Genomic DNA, 7155 nt, shown 5'->3' with positions numbered 1-7155 from the left:
AAACCCTCCAATTTCGTCCCCAAACTCGCCCAGATGACATGCAAACCTGTAGGAAACTCAAGAACAACACACCCAAGCAAGCAAACAACAATAACAACAAACAAATCACCCAATTACAAGAGATCTCATGCTTAGATCAACCATGGTCAAGCACTCACCTCTTTCCAGGAAGATTTAGGCCAAAGGAAACGAAATCTTCACTCCTAGCAAGCTTCTAACTCCTTCCCAGCCTTAGATCTCCCAAGAACAGTAAGAAATCTCACAAAAACTCCCAGGAACTCAAGAACAAAGCTTTCCTCCTCTTTCTCTCTGTTTCTTTGTCAAAAACGGCCAAGAGAGAAGAAAAACTCGAGCTCCCTCTTTAAAAACCCGATTCTAGGGTTTCCCTAAACCAACCACGCAAACCGGACGATTTAAAATCGAACCGTCCAAACCGGCCTCAAACAGTGTCGATCGATGCCACCTTCGGTGGTGTCGATCGACGCCGTCGCCAAAATACCAAGAAAAGGTTTGCGGGTGTTACAGATTTCAACCGTCCTCTCATCTTTTTCTGTTTTGTCTCTCACCTTCTTCATTCTTTTTTTACTCACTTATCTTTTAAACCCTTTCACTATCTTTATCAGATCGGCTTCCTCTAAAACGGTAATTGAAGTCTTTCAATGCTCTCTTATTCAATTGAAGGCCATTACTTTTTCTTGAATTGGTGCAAGGTGAAGTTCTATATAATGTCTTATTATCCAACTTCATGCCTCTCACAATTTCTGGACTCTCTGCATTTTATCCAAGGTGATTCCACTGTTGTTTCATTCGCAAATCTCAAAGCTGGCTGCCTACACCAGAAGATCATTGGGAGATTGCTTCGTCACGTTTCTCTTGCCAACACCAATACAGATCTTCTAGGTGTGTCATGTTTTTACTCTTTCAATATTTTCCTGTTTCTATATTATGTCCATCTCTAAAAGTTCAATCATTTTTAGTGAAATTGAGTAGTTTTGCATCAGAATTCTCTGTTTTTGTTAATACTGGGTTAGAGAGTTATTTTTGTTTGGCTTCAATGGCTCACTGAGATTGTTTTATTCAGTTAATGTTTTGGTGTTCTGAATCAGATTATGTTTTTATTTTTGTGTCAAAAGGTTCAAGAATACTACGAGGTTGCTGCTGATTACGATGGGAACCGCAACACTTATAAGCTAGGGGATTCAATTGTTGTCACTAAAGCATTATCCAACATGCTTAGCTTAGCTAATCTGACTGAGGAAGTCCAGATTGCTTACCGGTGTAGGATTAAGAAAATCAAAAAAGGCGATTTCGCTGATGAGGCCTCTGCAACAACTGAATCCGACATTGAAGAGACTCTCAAGAGGATTTTGCAGCTTAACAAGACTCCTGAAGAGGTTTTTGATGCTCTCAAGAATCAGACTGTTGACTGCTCATCCGACTCAGTCTGTTCGTCGGTCCTTGCTCCAAAATTTTTGAAGTTTTGTTAAACCTTAGTTTGAGTTCCTACATTTTGTTGATGCCCTGTGTGTGTGTGACTTTACTGATGATGTGTTTTCATCTCAATGTTTTCAAGATTCGTGATTGTTTGACGCCGTTATATGGAAAGGACATTACTCCTAATTAAAAAACAAGAACTCGATGAAGCTCTGCAATGAGAGGTACATACACAACTTAAGAACTCAATGAAGCTTCTTCTACTTGAATTCTACTATAACTCTGTTTTTGGTTGCACCAGATTCAAGCTGCTTTTCGCACTGATGAAATCCGAAGAACTCCTCTTACACCTCAAAGTGAAATGAGAGCGGGTATGAGCTACCTCCACGCGACTATTTGGAAAGGAGTTCCGAAGTTCTTGAGACGTGTCGGCACGGCTTTAAAGAACATTGGAATCAACGAGTGTGTTCCTTACAATGTGCCTCTCATTCAATTCTCTTCATGGATGAACAGAGACCGTGATGGTACACTCTCACTTTTTTCTTCTCTTTAGCCATTTAAAACATGAATTGGTTCTCATTAGTGGAGACATTTTCTAAATTTAGGAAATCCATGAGTAACTCCTGAAGTCACAAGAGATGTATGCTTATTAGCTAGAATGATGGCTGTTAATCTCTACTTCTCCCAGATTGAAGATCTTATGTTTGAGGTAAGTAAAAGTTAAATTACTTAGCAGTTTTTTTTTTAATTTTCTTGGTTGTAGTCTCCCAGACAGAGATCTTACTTTTGGTTTTTATTTGTGTTTTTTTCCAGATGTCTATGTGGCGTTGCAATGAGGAACTTAGGGTGCGTACAGAACATCATTGCGTCAAAGGTGTGCGAAGAGGGATGCAAAACACTATATATGTTTGTTACTTTCTATGACAATTTTTATATAAGATTCAACAGTTTGTTATATTTTGCTGGATGTATAATTGGTTTTTGGATGGATGTAGAATTTTGGAAACAAATCCCTGCAAATGAGCTATACCGAGCTATTCTTGGAGATGTGAGGGACAAGCTGTACAACACACATGAACGTTCACACCAGTTATCGTCAAGCGGAGTTTCAGACATTCCCGAAGATATTGTTTTCACAAGTTTGGATCAGGTGTGTTTTCTTGCTGTTTGCAAATTAACTAGAGATGTTTAAACCAGATAATCCAAAAACTCATTAAAGATGAGCTGAAACTTTAATTCCTTTGGAAACATATTTGATTAAACGTGAGACTGTAAAAAGCAATGGCATAGTTGATTTGATTTAGTAACCAATTTTTCTAAAACCAAAACATGGATTGAACCACCCTAAGATCAACTTGTCTCTTGTTTCCTTCCTATTGATTTCTTTAACATTCTAACCTTTGATTGTTTCTGTTTCTAACCCGTGTGGCTAGGTTTTGGAGGGGCATTCAAACGTGTGATCCAGAGAGACAATAAGAATCTCGACATGCTCAAAGAGATGTACAACCAATGACCTTTCTTCCATGTCACAATTGATCTAGAAATAACAATCCAACGAGAAAATGAGAAATAATTTTAAATAAGCACAACTAACGACTCAAAACAATTACAAACTTAAATTCTATATTATCTTTTATGAAAGCCAAAAAAGATCATGATGATTTAAATTTATTAAAAATTAAAAAAAATGACTATATTATACTATCTGAAAAACATACATGAACAAAAATTAACCAACAAAAGAGCGAAGAAAATCATACGAACAACATAACCCCAGACGAAAAGAAGGAAAATACATAACCAAAAAATGAACTAACAAAATCAACCAAAAAAATATCCTCATCTAACTTCCGCGCGTAGCGCGGATCAAATGCTAGTATGATATATAAAGTCGCGGTCAATGTCGATTAGTTTCTCCACTAGAAGTGACTAATAAGTACATGAGGTACTTGATAACTCTCTAATTTACATGTTTTTAGCATCCTTTTTTGTCCATATTTTGCATTATTTATACATTTACCTTAGCATTTTTAGGTCATTAACTGTAGGAATTCACTTTTAGGCCATTTAGGGTGTTGCATTCTTGCATTTGCATACTTTGGATGAAAACAGGTGCTTAAGAGTCTAAAATGGGGAAAACAAGGACAAATCCGAGCATGTACCCGAAGGAGCCATCGAGCTGGAAGAACAGTCTGAACCCTAACACGATTGAGGAGGATCCGAGAGCAGGAAGAACAACCCAAAGATCTACCCGAGGAGTAACCCGACCTCATCCTCGTGCACCCCATCGAGTAGACCCTCGGGTAGGACTGGGAAGCTATGTCAAAGGGGTTTCCATATATAAACCCCTCCTCTTCTTCCTCGCAAACGAGCACGCCGTAGACCCTCAAACCAGAGAGCGAGAGCTTCTGAGAGAGAACTGAGCGACTCAAAATACTTTTCACTTTTTGTTAGGATTTATTTCATATATTTTTATCATTTCTTTAGATTTCTACCTTGTACTCTTATCTTCTACTCTATCTTTTAATATAATGCAATTTTCTTTCATATTTGCTTTTATGTTTCTTGCAATGATTGCCGAGTAGTGTAGTAAAGTTTCTAGGGATGGGATAGATGATTTTGTGTTCTTGATCGGTTAGGATGTCTTAGTTTGATTTTAGATGTTTTATAGATTCCCTTCTAGATTGGTGTTCTTAATGTTGTAAACAAACCAAGAGGGTGAGATTAGATCTAGGCTGTTTTACCACCGAGAGGTGTAGATGAAATGCTTATATCAACAAATGTTAGAGGTTTACTCACTTAGCCTAAGAGATTAGATGATTAAGGGGTTTACTGACAATAATGAATCGGTTCTTATTGCCTGCTTGGTCATGTTTTTCCAACGAGAGTTGGGTAAGGGAGTGATCAAGGTTGATTGTTTCTATCACGAGTCTCCAAATGCGTATAAGCTTCGGGGTCGAATCTTCTTCTACCCGGGGAGACCTGATGTAGCACATCTTTACGTGTCACACAAGCTTCTAGAATTCTTTGTTTTCCTTCTTGTTTTGTTAGTTTTCTATTTTTTTTGTTGATCTTCCTTTTGTCTCAAATTTCTATTTCTTTTAGGTTTTCCTTTTCAGTTTGATTTAGCTGCTCTATAAATAAGACCTCTAATGCTTGTAAAGAGGATCATCCTTGAATTGAATTAATAAAGAGTTATCTTACAAATCCGAGTTTTGCAAAGAAGCGTATTCTTTCAAGTCTCAAACCTCTGTTTTTCGTGTAGCAAAACAGAGTTTCTCCTCTGTTTTTCGTGAAGAAAACAGAGAACCTTGTTTCTTTAGTTTCCCGGGAACGTAAGAAATAAGTCCTTTTTTCTTTCTTGCTTCCGCTCCATCACATTTCTCTGGAAAGTTTTATCTGCAACTGTAAGGTCCAGGGGAGAAATAGTATTAAATGTAGCATCTAGTGGTATAGCCTCTCTTTTGTTGGGAGGTAACAGAACAGCTCATTCAATGTTTGGCATTCCTCTAGATGTTCATGAAATGTCTATGTGCCATATGTCAAGGTCTTTTGATCTAGGTGAATTAGTCCAAGAAGCAAAGTTGATAATTTGGGACGAAGCTCCAATGATGAGTAAATACTGCTCTGAGACTTTGGACAGAAGTTTGAAAAATATAATGCATGATCCAGAAGATAAACCTTTTGGGGGTAAGGTCATTATTTTTGGTGGTAATTTCCATCAGATACTTCCTGTTATTGTTGGTGCTAGTCGACAACAAATAGTTAACTCATCCTTAAACTCATCTTACCTTTGGAATCATTGTAAAGTTTTAAGGCTAACAAAAAATATGAAGTTTATGCAATACATATGTCCAAATGAAGCCAGACAGATTGCAGAGTTCTCGAAATGGATTCTTGATGTTGGAGAAAGAAGACTTGACGAACCACATGATGGAGTTGTTGATATTGACATCCCAGAAGAATTGCTTATCACATAAGTAAACTTTCCTATTGAATCAATCATTAATGCAGTATATGGTGATTTGTTTGATACAGCGAAGGATGCCAGCTATTTTCAAAGCAGAACTATTTTTTGTCCTACAAATGATGATGTCAAAACAATAAACGACCACATTCTATCCATATTAGAAGGTTAGTAACCGTTTACTTCAAATCTTCTTTAAATACTATTGTTTTCTGTGTTTTTTTATCCCAATTATTTGTAGTTTTGTTTCAATCGTTTATGGTTTAACAAGTCAGGAAAGGCTTTAATTTAGTTCATATAGTATTGATCCTGCAGATAAAAGGTCAAAAGACAATCCTGCATATAGCCCGGATTTTTTAATTCAGTTAGGATTTCAGGAGTACCAAACCATGCGCTTTGTTTGAAAATTGGTTGTCTAGTAATGTTGTTGTGGAATATTGATGCTCATGGAGGTCTAATGAAAGGAACAAGACTACAGATTACACATCATGTTATACAAGCAAGAATAATCACGGGCTAGAGAGTTGGTAAAATTGTTCTTTTACCAAGGATGGTATTAATACCATCAGATACACGGATGCCTTTCAAATTGAGACGTAGACAATTTCCGATAACCGTTGCTTTTGCAATGACTATCAACAAAAGTCAAGGTCAATCACTCTCAAATGCTGAGTTATATTTGCCTTGGCCTGTTTTTTTCTCATGGCCTGCTATATGTAGCGATGTCTTGTGTACGTAAACAGTAAATCAGGATTGAAAATTCTTATTACTGACCCAAACGGGAACACCTCAAAAGAAAACAAGGAACGTCATCTTCAAAGAGATTTTCCAAAACATTTGATTCAGCTTCATGGATACCTATGTAAGACTCTGTTTTTATTTTGTTTCCATTGTTACAAAATTTATAGCTTTGTTTTTCGTGAAAATTTTTTGATCTAATATTTTGTTTGTTTTTGCAGGTTGAATTTTATAATATCACCCATCCAATAAATTTATAAAAACTTATAATTCATATACTCCAACAAATAAGTTTTATCCCGTACTTCCTTATTTTCATTTTGATTCTTTTATTTATATCTTATATTTATCATATTTAATATACTACTACTTTATTATTTCCAATTATTTAACCAGGTTTTTATATATAATATTAAAGAAGTTTAATAACTTATTACATTCATTGTATTCTTGATAAATCTTTAAAAATGTAATTGTACATTATTTATAGGTTGAAGAAATTATAGTCAAATAGAAACGACATATAACACAACAGCTACTACGGGAGGATACACTACAGGACAGAGGTTATTAGATATGATCGGGAGTACACGATAGAGGCCAGATGTAATTAGATATAACTGGAAGTGTTTCTGGCTCTAAAGTGAACACAATGCTCAATGAGATTACATGTACAATAACTATAGAGTGCACATAGTATGGTGAAAATATAAAATAATACAGTATTATGAATTTAAAAATATAATAAACTTTTCTCTCCGTGTTGTAGCACGGATTACGACCTAGTTTTGTTTCTAAAACCAACATCTAAGCAAATAAATAGCAAGAAAATATCACAAATTAAAAATATATTTTGTGTTTCCATGTCAAATTAGAAAGAGCAACTTCAATTACCTTTTTTTTTTATGAACTAAAAATTTGACATACTTTTCATTTTACATCTAGCTATGTACTAACCCGCAGAAAACCGCGGGCTGAACTTTTTTTTTAATGAAAATTTATAATAATTTATTTTA

At 35.7% G+C, this 7155-nt stretch overlaps 1 pseudogene; it reads left to right on the top strand.

Moving 5' to 3' along the window:
• LOC104779737 lies at positions 701 to 3443 on the top strand (annotated as a pseudogene).

This window comes from Camelina sativa, chromosome 4 (genome assembly GCF_000633955.1).
Source record: "Camelina sativa cultivar DH55 chromosome 4, Cs, whole genome shotgun sequence".
NCBI lineage: Eukaryota > Viridiplantae > Streptophyta > Magnoliopsida > Brassicales > Brassicaceae > Camelina > Camelina sativa.
This window is presented reverse-complemented; position numbering and strand designations above follow the sequence as displayed.